Source organism: Cherax quadricarinatus, chromosome 78 (assembly GCF_038502225.1).
Source record: "Cherax quadricarinatus isolate ZL_2023a chromosome 78, ASM3850222v1, whole genome shotgun sequence".
Taxonomy (NCBI): domain Eukaryota; kingdom Metazoa; phylum Arthropoda; class Malacostraca; order Decapoda; family Parastacidae; genus Cherax; species Cherax quadricarinatus.
Window position 1 is genome coordinate 13869189 of NC_091369.1, and position 22658 is coordinate 13891846.

Genomic DNA, 22658 nt, shown 5'->3' on the forward strand with positions numbered 1-22658 from the left:
AGAGGTGCTCAGAATACAACAGTTTAGAAGCATATACGTATAAAGATACACAACATATCCCTCCAAACTGCCAATATCCCAAACCACTCCTTTAAAGTGCAGGCATTGTACTTCCCATTTCCAGGACTCAAGTCCGACTATTTTCACTGTATATATATATATATATAAATATTATATAATATATATATATATATATATATATATATATATATATATATATATATATATATATATGTCGTGCAGAATAGGCAGAACTTGCGATCTTGGCTTAAATAGCAACGTTCATCTTGCCATATAGGACAAGTGAAAATTTGTGTATGCAATAATTTTGCCAAAATCATCCTGAACCTAACGAAAAAAACTATATTTCACTGTGTTTGTTTAGTATTGAATTATTGTAAACAAATCTAAAATATATTTAGTTGGGTTAGGCTAAAATAAATTGCTCTTGTTAAAATAAGGTTAGGTAAGTTTTCTAAGATTTTTTGGTGCAAAATTAAAAATTTTTACATTAACATTAATTAAAAATATATATCTTTAAACGTATAAGAGAAAATTTTCGAAAGGACTTAATTTTAAACGAGTTCTTGCTAACTGACCAGTTTTACATATTCGGCACGATATATATATATATATATATATATATATATATATATATATATATATATATATATATATATATATATATATATATATTTATATATATATATATATATATATATATATATATATATATATATATATATATATATATATATATATATATATATATATATGAAAGGACACATTATAAAATAATATTCCATTAAAGACAATATTTGATATGTGTTATTATTTTCGGATAACAAATCTTATATCTCCTAAACTGCTGAAGAAAACTGCGACAAAATTTACTTGGTGTAGGTTAAAAAAAAAAATTGTAGATATCTTTAAAAATTTTCAGTTTGACATTGGAATTTCTTAGTGGCTCAGAAGAGTATGTACAATGCTTATAAAAATTGTATTAAAAAGTTAGCCTATCAAAGGCTACAAAGTCCACTAAAATATTAAATTTTTCTCCAAATATTACACACTGAAGTTGAAAGCTTGAAACCTACCAAAATAAGCATTCTCCGCTTACAAAATCGTATCCTGATACAGGGAATTCTACGTTTGCATAACCTAAAGACATGACCTGCTTCCACCTGTTGATTTTTCAACGGTGATGCCGCCTCCAACTGCTTCACATCACCTATCAGTAATATATAAGCTTTCAACGCATATCTTGTACTTTCATCAAGCTTGATGGACTGATCACATCGATTCCAGGCTGAGGGACTGATTACCTCAAACTCCCTCTCATCTTCTACCATTTTTCTCTATATTGGACCAAGGAAGCCAGTAGCTGGCGAAACGTTTCCATTATAAAGATACCTAAGTGTGTCTCAGTCACCAACTTGTAAGTTTTCTGAACCATTAGTGAGTTTTAAAGAGGATTAACATTTTTATTGGTCTCTGTAACCTCTAATTTGATCCATCTATTTTCTAGAATTAAATTTAGTCTTCTGGAAACTAATGAATTAAAATCTCAAGCTGAAAACCCAGACATTTATTTTAAAGGTTTCATGTAATTCCATTAAGATATTTATGAGATATAATTTTTTATCTAAAATCTCCATTAAATAATAGACAATACGCTAAATGAAACGTATTTATTTCTGTACAATGTTATGGTCTGCTGTTTTGTAAACGAGATTAGCATGTGTGAGCACCAGTTTGATCAGTCTAATGCAGGGGTCCCCAACCTGCGGCCCGAGGGCCTCAAGTGGCCCTTCTAGGCAATGGATGTGGCCCTCACATGTAGCTTCCACACTGCACAATGCCAATAATTACAAAATATTGTTTTTATTCATAAAAATTATAAATATTACAAAATGGGGCCCTCCTTAAAATTTAGCCTTTTAAAATTGGCCCTCTCATACTAACAGGTTGTGAACTACTGGGTCACTGTCACTCTAATGGCTTTCGTGTTACACTAATACCTGGGAGACTGAAATATATGATAACGTTGTGTATTATTCCAGTTATTGGAACTTTTCATTCTCTCCGGGTTTCGTTAGGTAAATGGGAGAACAAACCTGCAGGAAACTATCAATCAACAGGGTCATCTACACCATTAAGACTTGTACTTGTAACAAACTCCCAAATACAGTTATAGAGGCTAAAACGTTGTTTAGTTTTAAAAATAGGTTAGATAAATACATGAGTGGGTGTGAGTTGGACCTGATAAGCTTGTGCTACTAGGTCTGATGCCGTGCACCTTCCTTAAGTGAATGTGACCTGACCTGACTAGGTTGGGTGCATTGGCTTAAGCTGGTAGGAGACTTGGACCTGCCTTGCATGGGCCAGTAGGCCTGCTGCAGTGTTCCTTCTTTCTTATGTTCTTATGTGTCAGGAGACACTTATCCTCTCTCCTGACGGAGCAAAACAATAACAGCCCTGAAACCCAAGTACTGCCGAGTGATTTTGCTTTCAATTATCACTGCAATGGGTTGGGTTCGAGTCTCGTTTTATCTTCTCATAAATGCACCCTTATATACACATACATGGGAAATTAGACACATGTGAATTTTTAAAAGGCGTTGCCCCAGCCTGTGGCTTTATCATGTCAGTTTTCTTTGTATTGAGCTGATACATAAGAACATAAGAAAGAAGGAACACTGCAGGAGGCCTGCTGGCTCATACTAGGCAGGTCCTTTACAATTTATCCCACTAACAAAACATTTGCCCAACCCAATTTTCAATGCCACCCAAGAAATAAGCTCTGATGTGCAAGTCCCACTCAAATCCAACCCCTCCCACTCATGTACTTATCCAACCTAAATTTGAAACTACCCAAAGTCCCAGCCTCAATAACCCAACTAGGTAGACTGTTCCACTCATCAACTACCCTATTTCCAAACCAATACTTTCCTATGTCCTTTCTAAATCTAAACTTATCTAATTTAAATCCATTACTGCGGGTTCTCTCTTGGAGAGATATCCTCAAGACCTTATTAATATCCCCTTTATTAATACCTATCTTCCACTTATACACTTCGATCAGGTCTCCCCTCATTCTTCGTCTAACAAGCCAAACCATACCACGGGTGGGGTTAGAACCCGAGATCAACGAGTCATAAGACTCCAAACCGACGCGTTAACCCACTGCTTAGTAAAGTGTCTTCGTATATACTGTACATACCCCAGGTGTTGCGTATATAAATACCCAAGTGTTGTATATCTGAATGATTTCTCATCTTATCGGTATAGTATGCAAGTATTATTTTTCACATATATACATATATAAGTATACTTATACAAGCACAAACAGGCATGTGCGAGCGTATATATGCACATATATACCTCTGTAGAAGCATATATAGCCACAAGCATGTATGCATACCGTATACATACGCCAACATATGTACACACATAGGCATATGCACACGTTTACATGCACATGTAAACATGTGCGCACATATACATGCGCACACATATACAAATGCATACGTAAACACACGCACACACATATGCATACACATATACGTGTTCACATGTGTATTATACACACATGCATACACATACATGCACATGTATAGACACGCATATGTATACATACGTACAAGTACATGCATACATACCTGCACACAGGCATATATAGGCAAATACATACAACCATACAGATGCATATTCATACCAATTATATTTTTATTATATTTTATTATTATTATTATTATTATTATTATTATTATTATTATTATTATTATTATTATTATTATCGTGTCACCCTGCCCTGGTTTCATTAACTGTGTTGCACATTTGGCATCATTTACACTTGCCAACTTCACTCACGTTTTTTCCTCTTAATTACTCTTAATTCTTAAACTTTCTCCGTTTACTCCTCTCGTATTGATAATGTATTTTCTCGTGTAACTTTTGGAACCTCTCGAGGGATGATAAGAAGCACTTGAGAGAGGTATGATGTTTGATCTCCTCTCCATATCTGACCCAGATAACCGTACGGTGGATCAAGTCCTCGTAACACTTCTCACTGGATCACCCATATGGGTCACCCGTATGGGTGTTGTACAGTTCGTTGAAAGAGACACGTCTCCAGGTTGGCAGATTTCCAGTTTATCAATAGCTAAGGTGAATCTTATTTTTTTTAGGTACGGCGATTTTTATGATTTTTCACTTTACTTTTGGTTCTAAACCCGTATGGGTCTTGTAGCACGTGGTGCAGCCATACGTTGATAAGTACACGTTTCTGAAACGGCTTAATTACGGTTACAATGCGTTCCTGATTTGTCAAAGTTCACCGTTGTTACCAAATATTGGCACTATAGGAAATCGTTAACCCCGTAGGGGTTATACAGCGCCTCGGGAAGAGGAGATAATCAAGTCTGATCCAAAAAGAAGGGAAGAGTCGCTCCTTTTCAGTGGAACAAGAGAACTTCACTTACTTATAGCCTCGGTAACGTAATCTATCAGGTACCTGAGAAGGTGTATCACTCAGGCTGATAGCACGAACGTAGATAAGCACATTTACGGAGGAACTAACAATGTAAACAAAACGAAATGTCATAATAGCCTGGCATACGCGTAATTACAAGTACACTAGCAGTTTGACGCATTACATTATATATATATATATATATATATATATATATATATATATATATATATATATATATATATATATATATATATATATATATATATACCACCCAAGGAGGTGCTACTGTCCTGTAGAATGAGTGTAAAACGGAAACTTGTAATTGTTTTACACAGTGATAAGATTGGAAATATAAACACATATGCAGTATAATGTGATCCTTTATTGACAACGTTTCACCCACACAGTGGGCTTTTTCAAATCACACACAGATCTGTGTGTGATTTGAAAAAGCCCACTGTGTGGGTGAAACGTTGTCAATAAAGGATCACATTATACTGCATATGTGTTTATATTTCCATTGTGTCGGTATTTTATACCATTTATTTCCACAGTGATAAGATTGCTGGTGTCTATTCTCTCTCTCTTATGAACACTTAATATGACAGAATCATCTTACTACTTATACTTATATCTGGTGCATACTACACATGTAGCTGTGCGTATGAATGCGTATGAACACTCACCTCAGCTTTCTTTTGTTCGCTTAATAATCATTATCCTTATAGTGTTTCATTTTATCTCAATGGGGAAGAGGGTGAGAGTTCTGTCCCCGTATGTTTTGCATGTCGTAAAAGGCGACTAAAATGCAAGGGGGCTAGTAACCCTTCCTGAATAAATTACTAACTAGACAGGAATTTTTTTTTTTCTGTTAGGTTGCTTGAACGTGTGTGGGTGTAGTGTGGATGGGAAGAAACTATTGATGCTGAATGTCCTAACTCTAAGCAAAACCAAGTCAAAGCTGTAGGAGAATTTCTGAGGAGAGGAGTACACGAGATTAAGTCAAGTGTATCTGAGAGAATTAGAGATAAGCAAAGAGTAGCGAAAATATTAAATTATCAGTTCTGTTAAGTATGAGAGGGAATATAAATAAATAAATTAAATAACTATGTGGATTAAAATAAGGGTGGGATGTGAGGAGTAGGTAATAGTGTTTATGCACCTGAGGAAGAGAAGAGTGTAGAGAAGAGAAATTTTTGGGAGATGTTCAGTAAAAGTTTAGGGAGTTTTGAACCAAATTAGAAAATAATTGTTGTGGAGGACCCAAATGTCAGTGGGAAAAACTGTTGTAGAAGGCGCAGTAGGTAAATCAGGAAAGCTTTGTATAAAGGGGTCTGGTAACACGTATCACGTATTTGAAGAAAAATGAGGATAAATAAGAAAATGAGATACAATATAGGGTGTGATAATACCAATTTGTTAGAGTATGCATTAGTAGATACAAGGTAGATGGGTAAACTTGTGGATAAGCATGTTTTTAGAAGAGCAACAGACATATCAGACCATTACTGAGCGGTAGCTACAGTGAGAATAAGTAGATGGAGCACAAGGAGAATGTCATCAGTACGTAAGAGAGAAGTGAAAGTTTGTAAATTAAAGGAGATATTTAGGGTAAAGTATAAACAAGAATTTGAAGAACAGTAGGCTAGAGAGGTTTTAGGTAATGAGAAGGCAGTAGAGGAGGTATGAGGTAGATTTATAGTATGCAACAGGCGTTTGTGAGTATAGTTGGGTGGTTGCAGGAGGAAAGAGGATTGGCGGAATGACGAGGTTAAAAAGGGTGATAAGGGTGAAAAAAGATGGCATATGAAAGGCTTTTGCAATGTAGAAGTGATATTCGGAAAAATGAGTATACGAAGAATAAAAGAGTGGTTATGGAGTGGAAAAGAAGTTTTATCAAAAAAAAAAAAAAAATCACTGCAAATATGGAAAAACTTTGGAGTGAGATAAGTAATAGTTGAGAAAACATAGAAACAAATGGATTTAACAATTAAAGGAAGAACCATCAGATAGGGAAGTGAGGTACTGGAAAGATGAAGGGAATGTTTTGAGAATTGGTGAATGTTGATGAAGAAAGGAATGCAGTAATTTCTTGCATTGGGCAGGAAGGTATAACACATTTTAGGAGTAAGGAAGAACCACATGTGAGTTTGGTAGAAGTGGGTATAATGACAGGGTGTAAAGCAGCTGGGGTAAACTGGATTAAGACAGAAATGTTAAAAGCAGGTGGGAATATATCTTTGAGGTGGTTGGTGTATGTGTTCAATATATACATGTAAGGGGAAAAGGTACCTCAAGATTGGAAGGGAACATGTATAGCTCTTTTGTATAATATACAGAGGAAGAAGAGTGTAAGAATTTTTGAGAAACAATCGTGTCAGGTCTACTGGGTAGAGTATATGATAGAATTTTTTTTAAAGGATCAACTGTATATAACAAAAAAAGGCACAATACCGTGACTGGAACGATACACAAATAACCCGCATCTGGTTGTCTTTGTTGTGGACGTTTCGCAATCCAGTGGCTGGCTGGATGGCGAAACGTCTACGATAGGGATGCCCGGGTGTTGCTTATGTGTCTTAATTTCATCTTGTCGGTATTATATACCATTCTTGTACTACTACTACTACTACTACTACCACCTCCTCTTCCTGCCTATATATAGCTGTCCTGCTCCACTTCTGGTTAGTGTGACTTTGTAAATGGTCCAAGTCGGACCGAAACGTCGTCGTAAGCTTCCCTCTTTTATGTGCGGGTTATTTGTGTATGAACTGTAAGACATAAAATAGGATTGCAGAGGAACAAGGAGGATTTGGGAAGGGTAGGGTAGAGCTCTTAGATAAGTTGAGATGTGGCTACTCTGTCTCTTAAAGGCACTGAGGTACAGCATCCTTGCATTGTGGTTATGGGATACTGGGGATACCTATCTCGGATCGCGCAGCGACTGGGATACATCTACTTTGCAAAATTCAAATTTTAGTTAATATTTGAATTTCTAAAGATACTTTGAAAATTATTATTTTTTCTTAGAGATTAGATAACTATTTCTGCTTCTAGCCTACTAGATAACGAATAAGGAAAAAAATAAATAGTTGATATTGCTTAGTATTCTCTAGCGACCCATTATCTCAAAGCAAATAACATATGAAAACAGATGTGAGAGTTTTCTGAGACAGTTGTTAACGTGAGTTAAGTCTTGCTGGTTCTCAAACTTTACCCATAAGCGTTTATATAGGTTTATGTAACGTAAGTAACGTTCAACCTATCGTAACCCAACCTAACACAGGGAACTATATAAATCGCAAGTATTATCCAGGATCATTTGATATAAAATAGCTCGACCTGACGCTCTTATCCAGGTCATGGTTTTAAGAAAGTGCATTAAATACCAAAGAGGTGAGTAACACGAGTAACATGAGTAAATTTTATGTAATAATTTTTTTTGCAATGGTCTTGAGGGAACACACATGTTATAGACACAGATGAGTCACAGGGATGTTAGGAAGTATTTCTTCAGGCACAGAGTTGTTAGGAAGTGGAACAGTCTGGAGAGTGATGTAGTGGAGGCAGGATCCATACATAGCTTTAAGAAGAGGTAATATAAGGGTCATGGAGAAGGGAGAGTGGACCTAGTAACGACTAGTAAAGAGGACGAACCAGGAGCTATAAATCGACCCCTGCAACCAAAGCGAGTACATAATGAGTACATAATGAGTACATAAAAGCACATGATGTTGATTTAACAGGGGTTAACCAGGGTTAACCGGGGTTAACCAGGGTTAACCTGGGTTAACCGGGGTTAACCAGGGTTAACCAGGGTTACCAGGGTTAACCGGGGTTAACCAGGGTTAACCAGGGTTACCAGGGTTAACCGGGGTTAACCAGGGTTAACCGGGGTTAACCAGGGTTAACCGGGGTTAACCAGGGTTAACCAGGGTTAACCAGGGTTAACCAGGGTTAACCAGGGTTTACCAGGGTTAACCAGGGTTTACCAGGGTTACCAGGGTTAACCGGGGTTAACCGGGGTTAACCAGGGTTAACCAGGGTTAACCAGGGTTAACCGAATAAACTCAAACACTGATTTATTTCTGATCAGAAGAAACTTTCTCCTGTTATACCAACGATATCAGTGTGACCAGTTAGCAAAATTTGAAACGTGCGGCCAGCAGTTACAGCCTGGTTGATCAGACCCTAATCAGCCACGAGGCCTGGTCTCCGACCGGGGGCGTTGACCCCGAAACCAACTCCAGGTATACTCCAGGTATGCATTAGCCACTGACTGTTTATGCCATTCGCTATTTTATTTTATTTTTATCAGAGGAAAGAGCTAAACCTAAATAAGAACATAAATAAGGAACACTGCAGGAAGCCTACTGGCCCAAATAGAGGTATTACAGCGCCTGTGGAATGGGAGACATTCAAATTCGATCCAGTTGATTCAGTCCATCAGTCTTGATGGAGTGAACACATCGACTCAAGGTTGAGGGACTGATTACCTCATTCTCCTCCTGTTCTTCAAGTTTCTCCTACATATGGACTGATGAAGCCACTGTGTGGCGAAACGTTTCCTCAATAAAGATACCCAAGAGTTGCACATGTGTCTAATTTATCAACATGTCGGTTCTCTGAACCATTCATCTACAAACAACTTACTGTGTATATGACCACGTGGAAATGGAGTAGCGGTTTAAAGGGCGTTATAGGGAGGGAATGGGATAGGTGAGAAACAGCTGACTTGCCCATTATAGTTCCCCCACCTTCATTTTTCACCCTACCTCACTCCCCCACCTACTCTTCTCCACCTCCCCTACAATGCCTGCCCCCCACCTACCCTCTTCTCCCATCCAAACCCTAAGTCCTCATCAACCTTCCCCCACCTACTCTCCCAGATGTCACCCCACTTCTCCCCCTCTTGTGATTCCGTGCTGGCTAAGGTGTCCCCTCTCCCTCACCCCAACATTACCTACCTCGAACCCCTACTCCCCGCACCGCAACCCCCCACTCCTGCTCCTGGTCCTCTCCCCCCTCCTCCGCGCACATCGTACGATGTGGACGATCAATATTCCCGGTGTCTGCTGCAGTGGCTGTGTGCGCGTGGTGCTGTCTGCCTTGTGTTTACCTCGTGTTGGCTGCCTCTGCTTATTCCTGCTGAGTCTGGTAGCTGCCCCGTGCCCTGCCTGGCCCCTGCCTCCCTTCTGACGCCCCATTGCTCAACCATTAACCCGAAAACACACGTGGGTTATCAAGGAGGCAAGCTGGTCCATGCGCCATTCGTAGCGGGCCGTCAGGGCGAGTGATCTTCCCTCCTCCGTCATCACACACAGGTAAGAAAACCTATTACCGCCGGTTCTTTCGCTGCTGTGTAGTGTGATGAGGTTGTGGAGTGTGAGGGTCTGGCAGGCAGCGAGGTGGTGGAGTGCAGAACCTGCTAGTTCATTCCCAACACATGAGGCTGGCTCAGGTACCTGCCTCTTAACAGCACGCCTACCCTCACTTACTGCCCTACAGTGTTTTCTATACTTCTGTGGCACAACAGACGCATGTGTTCTCTGCAGTTCAGTAGTGATCTTGAAAATATTCCCGTAAATGTATATCAGTTTCTGCTTGTTCTAATAGTGTGGGACGGCGCATGCGTCCCTGTTACATGACGTGATTATTTTCCCTCCTCCCAGTGTATATAACAGGCCTGGCAGCGTGCAAGAGGTTACCTCTGATTTAAAATGATTCTCGGGTTATGGAAACATGTTTCTGAGTGCTTGATATATCTTAAAATTCGAGTGTTAGAACACCGGGAAATTATTGACGCTGAGCTGTCTAGCCCGTCGATCCAGTGCATTGTAGCGGGGTTCCCGGTGACCTGTAATTATAATCGATACATCGTTAAAGTTGATGTGCAAATGCTCTTCTCGGGGTTCAGACACTGATACGAGAAGAGTGCCTCACTAGTGGCACTTAAGGAGTGTTAGTGGTGCAGGTAGGGGGCAGTGAACGGTGCCAAGGACACAGTAAAGGGGTCGAGCCGGCATGACAGCCATTAAAACGTTGCTCTGACGCGTTTATCATCCTGTATGTTCTTCAAATCTCTTGCATCACATCCTAGCACACCCTGAGCTGTGTGTGCCTTGTGCACCATGGTTCCCTTCATCTAAAAGTAACTCCAGTCCTGTTGGATAGAAATTTATTTTTTGCTTGAGCTGCCGTAGATCAAACATTCCAGCTCAAGCCGGCAGATTTCCTTTGTAAAACCCATCCTGTGTTATTAAGCAATCGCGTTATATACACCTCATGTTATTTAGGCACGTTAAACATTCTTGTTCTAACCTTAAGTGTATAGTTTAGCGTAGCCACAAAATGTAACATTTACAACAAAATCTTCCGTCTGTTTCACAGGAATTTCCTCTTTCCTCTGTGTCATATACCAGGAATCCCTGGCCACGCAGTCAACCCTAATTTATTTAAGTCTTCTAACACTTCCCTCCGTTACACCTAACATTTTATATATATATATATTTTAAGCGTCTCCGTATTTTTTTCACCCACTTCGGAGATATTCTGAGTAAAAATGTCTGTTTAAAACTCCCTCGAGACTGGTGTTTGAATAAGGTTTTATCACCCAGCAGCAGACGACATCTGGTAACGTCCGAAAAAACGTTACCAGTGATTTCTTTACCGAATTGCTGTAGTTTTTCTTTTAGTAGTTTATAAACCTTATGTGTATTCTCAAAACACACTGAAGTATTTCCACGTTTATGTTAAGCAAGTGCATTACTAAGACCAAGTCGTTGCCATCTTTTCGGAAATCCTGTGATCCTGAGCGACTGGTTCCACAATAGTCCCAGTCTGCGCACCCTGGCATTATCATGCGCCATGCAAGCAAATGTGGCCCGTAAGCTTCTGGGCAATACAGTCTAATTTTCCTTTTTTCCTATTCCATTCTTTCCTTCTCAGCTGAGAGATAGTAACGGGGCTGACGTTTCCTGAGACGCGGATGCTGGGGCTTCCTGAGATGAGATTATTCAGTGTAACATGTCTTGAAACTCGGATATATCCGCCCGCTGAGATGTATTAGACTGTTTGCCTGTGGGTTGACCTCTTGCTAGTAGGTCAGGTTAAACAGGTGTCTTGTAGGACTCTCAACCGGCTCGCAACCGAGAGGAAACAGATTCGAATTCTGGGAGAGACGTATGGTATGTCTCCTTACATCCATTGCCTCTGTTTACCAATAGGATCCCAACAGAATTAAGCAACGTTTTGCTTTCACGGGTTATCCTGGGTTAGCAAGCCTTTAAAGGTTAATTTAAGAGATATCTTTCGTCTACTTGGAGGGTGTTCGGGGGGGTCAACGCCCCCGCGGCCCGGCCCTTGACCAGGCCTCCCGGTGGATCGTGTTGGCATTTATCTTGTATCTTCATCATTATAGTTTTTATCGTAATTTTTATTTTCATTTCCCTCTTCCTTTTCTTTATCTTTGTCTTCGACTTTCCCTTCATCTTATTCACTAGCGTCAGCGTTGTTCTCTATTTCTTTCCATTCCTACGCATTCAGTGTATGAGTCAACCCTCTCATGCGCACTGCTGGACGAGCGCGCAGAGACGGAAATTCCTCATGCAGCTTACTGTATAGACGATTGTTGTACCTGTGTAGTCTTGCAGGTTATGGAGGATATTTGTACCTGTGTAGTCTTGCAGGTTATGGAGGATATTTGTACCTGTGCAGACTTGCAGGTTATGGAGGATATTTGTACCTGTGTAGTCTTGCAGGTTATGGAGGATTGTTGTACCTGCGTAGTCTTGCAGGTTATGGAGGATAATTGTACCTGTGTAGTCTTGCAGGTTATGGAGGATTGTTGTACCTGTGTAGTCTTGCAGGTTATGGAGGATATTTGTACCTGTGTAGTCTTGCAGGTTATGGAGGATTGTTGTACCTGTGTAGTCTTGCAGGTTATGGAGGATTGTTGTACCTGTGTAGTCTTGCAGGTTATGGAGGATTGTTGTACCTGTGTAGTCTTGCAGGTTATGGAGGATAGTTATATCTGTGTAGTCTTGCAGGTTATGGAGGATAGTTATACCTGTGTAGTCTTGCAGGTTATGGAGGATAGTTATATCTGTGTAGTCTTGCAGGTTATGGAGGATAGTTATACCTGTGTAGTCTTGCAGGTTATGGAGGATAGTTGTACCTGTGCAGTCTTGCAGGTTATGGAGGATAGTTATACCTGTGTAGTCTTGCAGGTTATGGAGGATAGTTGTACCTGTGCAGTCTTGCAGGTTATGGAGGATAGTTATACCTGTGTAGTCTTGCAGGTTATGGAGGATAGTTATACCTGTGTAGTCTTGCAGGTTATGGAGGATATTTGTACCTGTGTAGTCTTGCAGGTTATGGAGGATAGTTGTACCTGTGCAGTCTTGCAGGTTATGGAGGATAGTTACACCTGTGCAGTCTTGCAGGTTATGGAGGATAGTTATACCTGTGTAGTCTTGCAGGTTATGGAGGATAGTTGTACCTGTGCAGTCTTGCAGGTTATGGAGGATAGTTATACCTGTGTAGTCTTGCAGGTTATGGAGGATAGTTATACCTGTGTAGTCTTGCAGGTTATGGAGGATATTTGTACCTGTGTAGTCTTGCAGGTTATGGAGGATAGTTGTACCTGTGCAGTCTTGCAGGTTATGGAGGATAGTTACACCTGTGCAGTCTTGCAGGTTATGGAGGATAGTTATACCTGTGTAGTCTTGCAGGTTATGGAGGATAGTTGTACCTGTGCAGTCTTGCAGGTTATGGAGGATAGTTATACCTGTGTAGTCTTGCAGGTTATGGAGGATAGTTATACCTGTGTAGTCTTGCAGGTTATGGAGGATATTTGTACCTGTGTAGTCTTGCAGGTTATGGAGGATAGTTACACCTGTGCAGTCTTGCAGGTTATGGAGGATAGTTATACCTGTGTAGTCTTGCAGGTTATGGAGGATAGTTACACCTGTGCAGTCTTGCAGGTTATGGAGGATAGTTATACCTGTGTAGTCTTGCAGGTTATGGAGGATAGTTGTACCTGTGCAGTCTTGCAGGTTATGGAGGATAGTTATACCTGTGTAGTCTTGCAGGTTATGGAGGATAGTTATACTTGTGTAGTCTTGCAGGTTATTGAAAATCATAAGGATCAAAGATACATCACCTGTATGTGGCTGCAGGAAGGGAGATGTCACTTCTGTTGTTTTTTCCTACTTGCTTTCGTACAAATATTTAGCAAGCTTCTCTGCGGTCACTTGCGTCTACTTGCTAACATTTATGTCTACTTATAACTGATTTTACTTGTATTGTCTACACTTGCTGCTACTTGCACTTGTCTGTATATACTTATACAGACTTGTACTTATAATTCTTTGAATTAATTACATTTGTATTGCTTGTATTTCGTAAACTATTCTAATCTGCAAGTATGGTTTCGTAAACACGGGCGCAGTGTAAATAAATGGTTCAGAGATCCGACACGTTGACAAATTAGAGACATGTGCAACACTTTGGTATATTTGTTGTGGAAACGTTTCGCCACACAGTGACTTCATCAGTCCAATACGAAGATGAATGGTGAAAATCAGGAGTTTGAGGTAATCAGTCCCTCAGACTGGAGTCGATGTAATCAGTCCATCATTCCTGATAAGAATAAAACATATGAGTGTAGAAGGGGCTTATATTCCTCATACTGGTAGGAACAATACCTGTTACTCCTGGCTGCTCTTCCTTTCTGTGTATTAGTTTGTGTCGTATTATGCTAAAGATTTTTTTTTTGCAGTTGAGAATATCTGTCTATATCCCTTCGGCTAAATTACCAGTACAGTCATAACTTTAAGGTTCGTAAGAAGAGATTTATTTTTGCCCATTGTGGTAGTCGTGTCTGCATATTTTAATAGGATTTAGTTTGTTTCATTGTGTCTTAGCTAGTAAGCTAGTGCTTTCTGCCTGTTTTCCTAAGTTGACGCACATTCTCTCACCCTATTCTCAAGTAAGACCCATGAGGGTGAGTGGGGGTAGTGGAATAGAAGTGGGGGTAGTGGAAGATAAGTGGAGGGTAGTGGAAGGGTTAGAGGGGGGAGAGAGCCGGGGCTAAACCCAGCCGCGTGGCATTGTGTTAGCAGGTTGATGATGCAATGCTCTGGTCAGAGTTGCAGTTCATGACGTAGTTGGGCGTGTGTGGCTGTGGCTTGGTGGACAGGCGGCGCTGTGGGTGGGGAGGAAGGATTGGGATTGAGTTGGGTGTCCCGTAGCTCGGCTGGTAGCGCACTCAGCTCACACCATTGAGGTTCGTGGTTTGATCCCCGGTACGGGTGGAAACATTTGGATGTGTTTCCTTAAGTCACCTGCTGTCCCTTTTCACTCATCAGTATAAATGGGCACCAGGGTGTTAATCAGCTGGTGTGGGTCGAATCCTGGGGACAAAAATGAACCTAATTTTCCCCAAATGCTCTGCATAACAAGAGGGGCTTCGTATATAATATTATGTCATTGATGTCAGCTAGGCCTGTATACCTTGTACATGTACTTGTAGAAATATATTATTAGTAGTATTATGCATGTTACCAATTTGCTTTGAAAATCCACGATCAATATGTTTTTGAAATTTTCTCCGCATACTTCTGTCACCCAGGCTAACGTCTCATAGTTTTTCAGTGTCATGTCTATTACTCTAGTTCCTCAGGGTTTCTCACCTTGTGTGTTTCGCTAAAACTAATTCTAATTCTCAGCTTATAAATTCTCTCTGATTCACGTGACCCATTTTTATAGGTGATTTTTAAGATGTGATCACTCCTCTCTATCTCTTCCTCCCTCTCTCTCTCTCTCCCTCTCCCTCCCTCTCTCTCTCTCTCTCCCTCCCTCTCTCTCTCTATAACTCTCCCTCTCTCTCTCTCTCTCTCTCTCTCTCTCTCTCTCTCTCTCTCTCTCTCTCTGTCGCTTTATGATTTTCACTTGGTAAAAATCTTCATATGCTAACGTTTCTCCCTTACCATCGTATTTTTTCTTTAACCTTCATCATTCCACCAATCTCTTCTCTTCCCAACTGTACCTTCCTTCCCTCCTGTAACCAAAACCAACTACTGTACTATTTAGCACAGCAATTTTAAACCATCTTTACCTGCTCTCACTAGCACACCGTTCTAAGAGAATGGAACATAAGTTCCTTTGTCTCATTTTGTTCATCCATTTTCACTCCTTCCCAGTGACATCATTCTTGTCCGGGGTGCCTGTAGGGACCTCGCCTCTGTTAGAATCTTTTGACATCAGTAATTCAATAGGATTTTTAACTTGGGTTGCTTATTTTAGCTGGTAAGATAGTATACCAGTTGTATGTTTTATTAATGTTTAGTAGTTTTCATTAATTACATCTTTGTTTTTCTTGCATGTTGTGCATATATTTTTTGATTTACCAAATACACAAAAAAAAGAAAGATTATATACGTAGTCAGATAGTTTCGCAAGTATAAAAATTTCTACCCATCTCATTTTAGCTGCTGCTATAGAAAAGTGTACCTGTACAACATAATGTATAACCTGCACTTCTAAAAATAAACGTAGCTTCACAGTGACACAAACTGGTCATCAGCATAGCTTAAGATATGCAACATGTGACGAGGCATCACTTGTCCATACTCCTTTAACATCTAGAGGAGGAATCTAGGAATAAATACCAGAAACGTAGAGAAGTATATTAAAACCTGGACGGCTGAGAGAGAGTATGGAGAAAGTCCAAGCAGTGTGGCGGTACAGAGCGTCACTGTGTTTGGTGCTCCAGGATGAAGCAGAGATTATGTGGAGCTGTCCACGCAGCTGGCCTCGGGAGGGTGCAGTGACCCAACACCTGAGGCAGAATGATACACAAAAACAGTTAAATCTTAACATCAGTTAGTTATAAACACAAAACTAGGCGAGTGAAACATGGAATATCAGACCATCATGTTATTCAGTGTAGCTGTGTGTTTGTGTGTGCTCACCTATTTGTACTTGCCTATTTGTGGTTGCAAGGGTCGAGACATAGCTCCTAGCCCCGGCTCTTCACTGATCACTACTAGGTCCTCTCTCTCTCTCTGCTTCGTGAGCTTTGTCATGTCTCCGGCAGGCCGGACTTGAGTCCTGGAGATGGGAAGTACAGTGTCTGCACTCTGAAGGAGGGGTGTTAATGTTGCAGTTCTATAATTATAGTGTAGGAATGCCTCTGGTAAGACAGTGATGGAGTGAATAATAATGAGAGTTTTTCTTTTTCGGGCCACCCTGCCTTGGTGGGAAACGGCCGATGTGTTATTAAAAATAATATATACAAATTTAAGCGAGAAGTTTTTGAGTGGCTAGAGAGAGGAAGGCAGTGTTGGTTATTGAAGTGTTGGTCTGTACTATCCCTCACTCTGCACTATCCCTCACTCTGTACTATCCCTTTTGCGTGCGCTGAGGTGCAGGGGGCTGGACTTAAAGGATATCTGATAAACCGAAATATTCAGTTAATTACAGGGTCAACACTGGTGGATACTTCATAAATGCTTACAAATACATTGTTGCATAGTGTAGCCCCTAGTGGTTGGAGGAGGAAATGTGCAGACAGGTGCTAGAAAAAACATATACATCGCAAGTAGACCTTACATTAAGTAGTACAACGTTTTGCCCAAAAACGGCTCCATTGAGGGATTTATAAAACTTCTTGTATAAAATGTGTTTAATAGGTCTGGTTTAGTTATTTTTTTAACCAGACCCAGGTGCTTACAACTGACGTAAATTAGGTACTCAGCCCCAAACAAGAGTGCTGGCATATGGCGAGGCCTTCGTAAGCTTTCACGTCTCTCCAGTGATTAGCGAGGTTATTTTCACCATGTAAGGATATATATCACGAGTTCAAAGCATTACTTTAAGAGATGAGTCTCCTCCAGTACTACTGACTTCAGTTACGTGACTGCAATTAGTAGCCACGCAACAGCAGGAGGAGGAGGCAGTGTGATACCACTTGTCGTATCTTTACAAGTGGTGTTTTCAATATTGTTGTCATGACTGAGTAGTAATCGCTGATAATATGGTTATCGCCGCACTCTGGTGATGGGCTGCCGGACAGGTCAGTCAGTGTTTACACTCACAGGTCTCTGGCACACCTGTCGCGTGAACACACGTGTTTTCCTGCACAGTTTTTTCCTGCTTTACCTCAGGCTGTACCTGCAACATCTGCTACATTGCTCTCCTGTCCACCCTATCATATGTCTGTTCTAAAGGTAAGGGAGTTTTCGTTGCCTCTATGGCAACGAAAACTTCCTTACCTTTATCTAAATATTCACTCGTGTTCCTCGAGGTGTACACACAGTCTACACCATCTCTAACTCTACCTCTTTCTCTTCTCCCTTCCAGCACTTTCTTTCACATTTTCTCACTGATTCTCGCTCTCTTTGACTCTTGCTTTATCTTTTCTTCCTGGCTCTCACCAACTTTTGATTCCTAACTCTTGCTTTCTAACTTTGCCTCTTGACTCTCTCTCTCACTTTCTCGCTCTCGTTCTTAGTTCCTCTCCCTTGCTCTCGCTGTTGGACGTTATCTGGCACTTGGTCTCGCCATTTGGCTCTTGCTTTGGCTGTCTGGCTATCTGGCTCTTACTCTTGCTTTCTGGCTCTGGCTATCTGGCTCTGGCTTTCTAACTCTTGCTCTGTTTTTTTTGGCTCTTGCTATCTGGTTCTTGCTATTTGGCTCTTGGTTTCTGGCTCTTACTTTGGCTGTCTGGCTCTTGCTCTGGCCCTGGCTCTAGTTCTGGCTTTCTGGTTCGAGCTTTTCTTTTGTCCACTATCGGGTGTCCATTATCGAGTGTCTACTCTCAGATCACCACTGCTATTTCCGTTTACAGTAGTAGTAGTAGTAGTAGTAGTAGTAGTAGTAGTAGTAAAAAGTGGTGAGAGCAGAAGGTATAAATCGACCTTGTACTGACACCAGGTGAGTACAGGCAAACGTCCATTGGGGTGAACTAGTTATTAGTGCTGATACGGCGATGTAGAAAGAGGAATGGGGTCAAACGCTCTTCTCTTGACCACAGTGTTTGAAGGTCACCTTACTCTGGTTCACGTAATGATATAACGCTTTACTGAGTGATAAGACACTCGTAATCAGTGAAATTAGAGCTGGTCCTCACCTTCGAATGGGACCTGATTATGCCCCCATCCTGCCTCTCCCATTCCCCATACGATGTGTGATCCTTACTTTCTTACCACAACTCTTCACATTTACACTAGAAAAGTAAAATAATGCAGTAAAGTAAAATAACACTATATTATTTAGTGATTAAAAGTGGTAAAATAGCATCAACACTCCATTAAGTGTACCAACCTTCTTCTAAGTAGGATTTATCAGTGTGAAATTTGAGAAGCTTATCAGAAGAGCTTGTCTCCACCTATCACACTAAAAAAAAGTAATTGAGGATGACCTGTGTTGCAGTGTGCATAGGACAGCCACACACCAGGCTCTGGTGGCCTGGTGGTTAACGCTCTCGCTTCACACGGTGAGGGCCTGGGTTCGATTCCCAGCCAGAGTAGAAACATTGGACGTGTTTCTTTCCACCTGTTGTCTATGTTCCCCATCAGTAAAATGGGTACCTGGGTGTTAGTCGACTGGTGTGGGTTGCATCCTGGGACACTGACCTAAGGAGGCCTGGTCACAGACCGGGCCGCGGGGGCGTTGACCCCCGGAACTCTCTCCAGATAAATTCCAGATAAACACGCAAACAGTCCCACTAGTCTTGCCCAAGTTACATTACACAGAGCATTGAAAATTTGAAGCCGATGGAATAAGGCGTTCTAGAGTAATAAACGAGAATTTGGGAGAAAGCAAAGGAAAATGTTGCTGAGAATGTTCCCAAAAATAGGAAAATCTGCCCTTGTTCAAATGTAATTTAAGGGACTTCAATCTTTATTGTTAATTTTGTCATTCGTAGCTGAATGTTTTCTAACGAATTTATATCCATTCTGTAAAATGGAGACTAGAACTGAGCCGCGTAATCTAGGTGAGGCCTTACTAATAATGTATGGAGCTGTGGCATAACAGCTGGACTTCTGTTGCTTACATTTGGAAATAAATAGTATAAAATACCAACACAATGGAAATATAAACACATGAGTAGTACAATGTGATCCTTTATTGACAACGTTTCGCCCATACAGTGGTCTGTACCAAGTCTACCTCCACATCCACCACCATCAAGGACATTACCAGTAATAGACAGGATAAGCTTCAATCCTCTGCAGGGGTGTACACAATCCCTTGTAATGACTGCAGCAAATTATACGTGGGCGAAACATCCAGAGACCTCCAAACACGTATTTCAGAACACCAGTACGCAGGCAGATCTGACGATCCAAGGAATGCCTGTGTTCAACACCGAAATTCCCACAACCATTTAATCAACTACAGAAACGCAAGACTTATCGCCAGAGAAGACAACACTCAATACCGAAGAATGCTGGAATCCTCCCACTTTAACTCGCCTTACTGCAGTATCTAAGCCACTTCTCCACCTCTTCGTGCATATACTGTACGTTTTTCAAGATTGATGGACTGAATTCGTCGTCTCCAGGCTGGGGGATTGATTACCTCAAACTACTACTCATCTTCTACCGTTCTTCTCTGTATTGGACTGAAGAACCCACTGGCCAGAGAAACATCACAACAAAAATTCCCAAATGTTGTTTAAGTGTTTCTAAACCGTTTACATCACATCTGGACGGAAGTACTTTTAAAGGTTCCCTTTAGATCCATACGTGGGAACTGAAGGTGTATAGCTCCTGGCATAATGGCTGCTTCGCGCGCGTCCTTACTGCCTAAAAGAAAGTTGCAACTGTTTGCTCTTATCTTACCAGATTTTTTTCCAAATCTTGCTTAGTCAACTCTGAAGGTGCCATCTTAGTGTTGCATACCAGGTATAAAACACAGAGGCATCACTGTGGACATGACTATGTTTTAAGCTGTGTGTGTGTGGCTTTTCATTTATTCTGGGAGCTGCCCCACAACTTTTATCGCCGAGATGATTCAATGATTTATTATCCTGAGTTCCAAGTGACTGCGATACCCTTTACCGACCTTGGCAGAAGCTCCTCCGAACCTGGAATTTATTTTTAGCAGTCACTTATTGACGGAATCGGAGGCTGCCGTTATTCAGGGGTTACGACAACAACGAAAATTATTGGCTGGATGCCTAGGTCCTTCAAAACAAGATGCCCTTCCTACTTAAGACGGAGTTACCTGCATACTTCTAGCTGTTTTCTAGAGGAAACTTGACTAATTCGTTTCCGTTCCTGATCAGCTGGGATCCAATGCATTATTTGGGCTGCTTGCGGCTAGCAACAGCAGCCTGGTTGTTCAGGTTGTGTTGCCTTATCTGTGACCAGGTCATGAGGGCAGTGCGTCTACAGTCTTCACGTAGTGATACAGATAGAATTACCGACAATGTTAAATAAAAGGACACATGCGCAACTAACGTGACACGTTATTGTGGCAACGTTTCGCGAAATATTGCCACAAAATGTCACATTAGTTGCATACGTGTCATTTTAGTCTCCATGTAATTCCATCTGATGCCTCTGACGCGACCTTGACCAGACTTCAGCCTCGTATAGCGACGAGTCTCAGATGGCTCACATCTACATAAAGTTCTCCACACTTAATAAAAGCTACTGATACAGTTGCTCTCGAGCATTCTCTCACATCCAGTAGCTCGATTGCTAGAGCACTCGCCTCGCACATTGAGGTCCTTGGTTCGATCCCCAGTACGGGTGGAAACATTAGGACGTGTTTCCTTAAGACACCTGCTGTCCCTGTTCACTTATCAGTAAAATAGGTACTTGGGTGTTAGTCGACTGGTGTGGGTCGTATCCTGGGAAAATTGACCCAATTTGCCCGAAATGCTCTGCATAACCAGCGCCTTTTTGTGTAGTATGTCAATGATGTCATTTAGGTTTGTATACGTTGTACATGTGCTTGTAGAAATAATAATAACTATTATTATTATTATTATTATTATTATTATTATTATTATTATTCTAGGGAACGCCCCGGAAACCTCTTTTCCTACAGGAAACATTAAATAAAATTGAGCCATAATTCTTTTCCCTCCATCCAACAAATTACCATACATACTCTATTAGCAAATAAATGGTTACTATAGTAAGCCAAAGCTTCGTCCGTACCCTTAGAAGCTGGATGCGCGTTGTAATCACAAAGAACGTAGACAAGGATGTTGTCTACGTCACGAGATCTTCCTCAGTAATAATGAGACTCCTCAGTCCTCACTTAATTACAAGACGACTTGACACATTGCAGACAGGTCGTTCACGAGCAACTTGAGCCAGTCTCCCTATCAATAATAATAATAATAATAATAATAATAATAATAATAATAATAATAATAATAATAATAATAATAATAATAATCTTTATTTCTAAAAGTACATGATACAACTAATACAGATCATAGCTGACATCAGTGACATATTATATAGAAAGTCTCAGGTTATGCAGAGCATTTCGGGTCGGGCAAATTAGGTTAATTTTGTACCCAGGATGCGTCCCACACCAGTCGACTAACACCCAGGTACCTATTTACCGCTAGATAAAGAGGGACAGCAGGTGTCTTAAGGAAACACGTCCAAATGTTTCCACCTGTACCAAGGATCGAACCACGGACCTTAAAGTGTGAGCTGAGTGCGCTACCAACCTAGCTCCTAGAATTAGACACATGCAACATTTGGGTATCTTTATTAGTAGACGTTTCGCCATCTAGTGGCTTTATCACTACAAACACAATGTGAAGACTGCAAATCTGATTAAGCCACTGGATGACGAAGCGTCTGCAAATAAAGGTACCCAGATGTTGTATATGTGTTTAATTCTTCATTTTGTCGGTAGTGAATGCAACTGATGTACACAGATGAAACTTGTTTGTCTAGCCCGCTAGCCCGCTAGCCCGCTGATCAATAAGATACACGAGCAACGTAGCTAAATGAATCTTGAATGACTCCGCTTCGTCTCCTGGGAAAAATTCTACAGTTAACCTATTTCAGAGCTGCCTGACGCCCTTAATATCTATTACAAAAAAACTACTCTGAAACAGTCGCCCTTATATCCTACTCTTCACTGTTGTTCCTGTTTGCCGCCTTCATACCTCAGTACACAGTTTTCCTCAGCCTTC

The 22658-nt window shown here is 40.8% G+C and overlaps 1 protein-coding gene across 6 annotated transcripts in view; it reads left to right on the forward strand.

Moving 5' to 3' along the window:
• Positions 1 to 9526: 9526 nt before the first annotated feature.
• Acsl (Acyl-CoA synthetase long-chain) overlaps positions 9527 to 22658 on the forward strand; it is a 68671-nt gene continuing 55539 nt past the window's right edge. The window contains exon 1 of one of the 6 annotated variants that reach the window (XM_053795197.2): positions 9527 to 9801. The gene's annotated coding sequence lies outside the window, so the exon portion shown is untranslated. The other 5 variants (XM_053795203.2, XM_053795204.2, XM_053795198.2 and 2 more) reach the window with 5 other exon arrangements.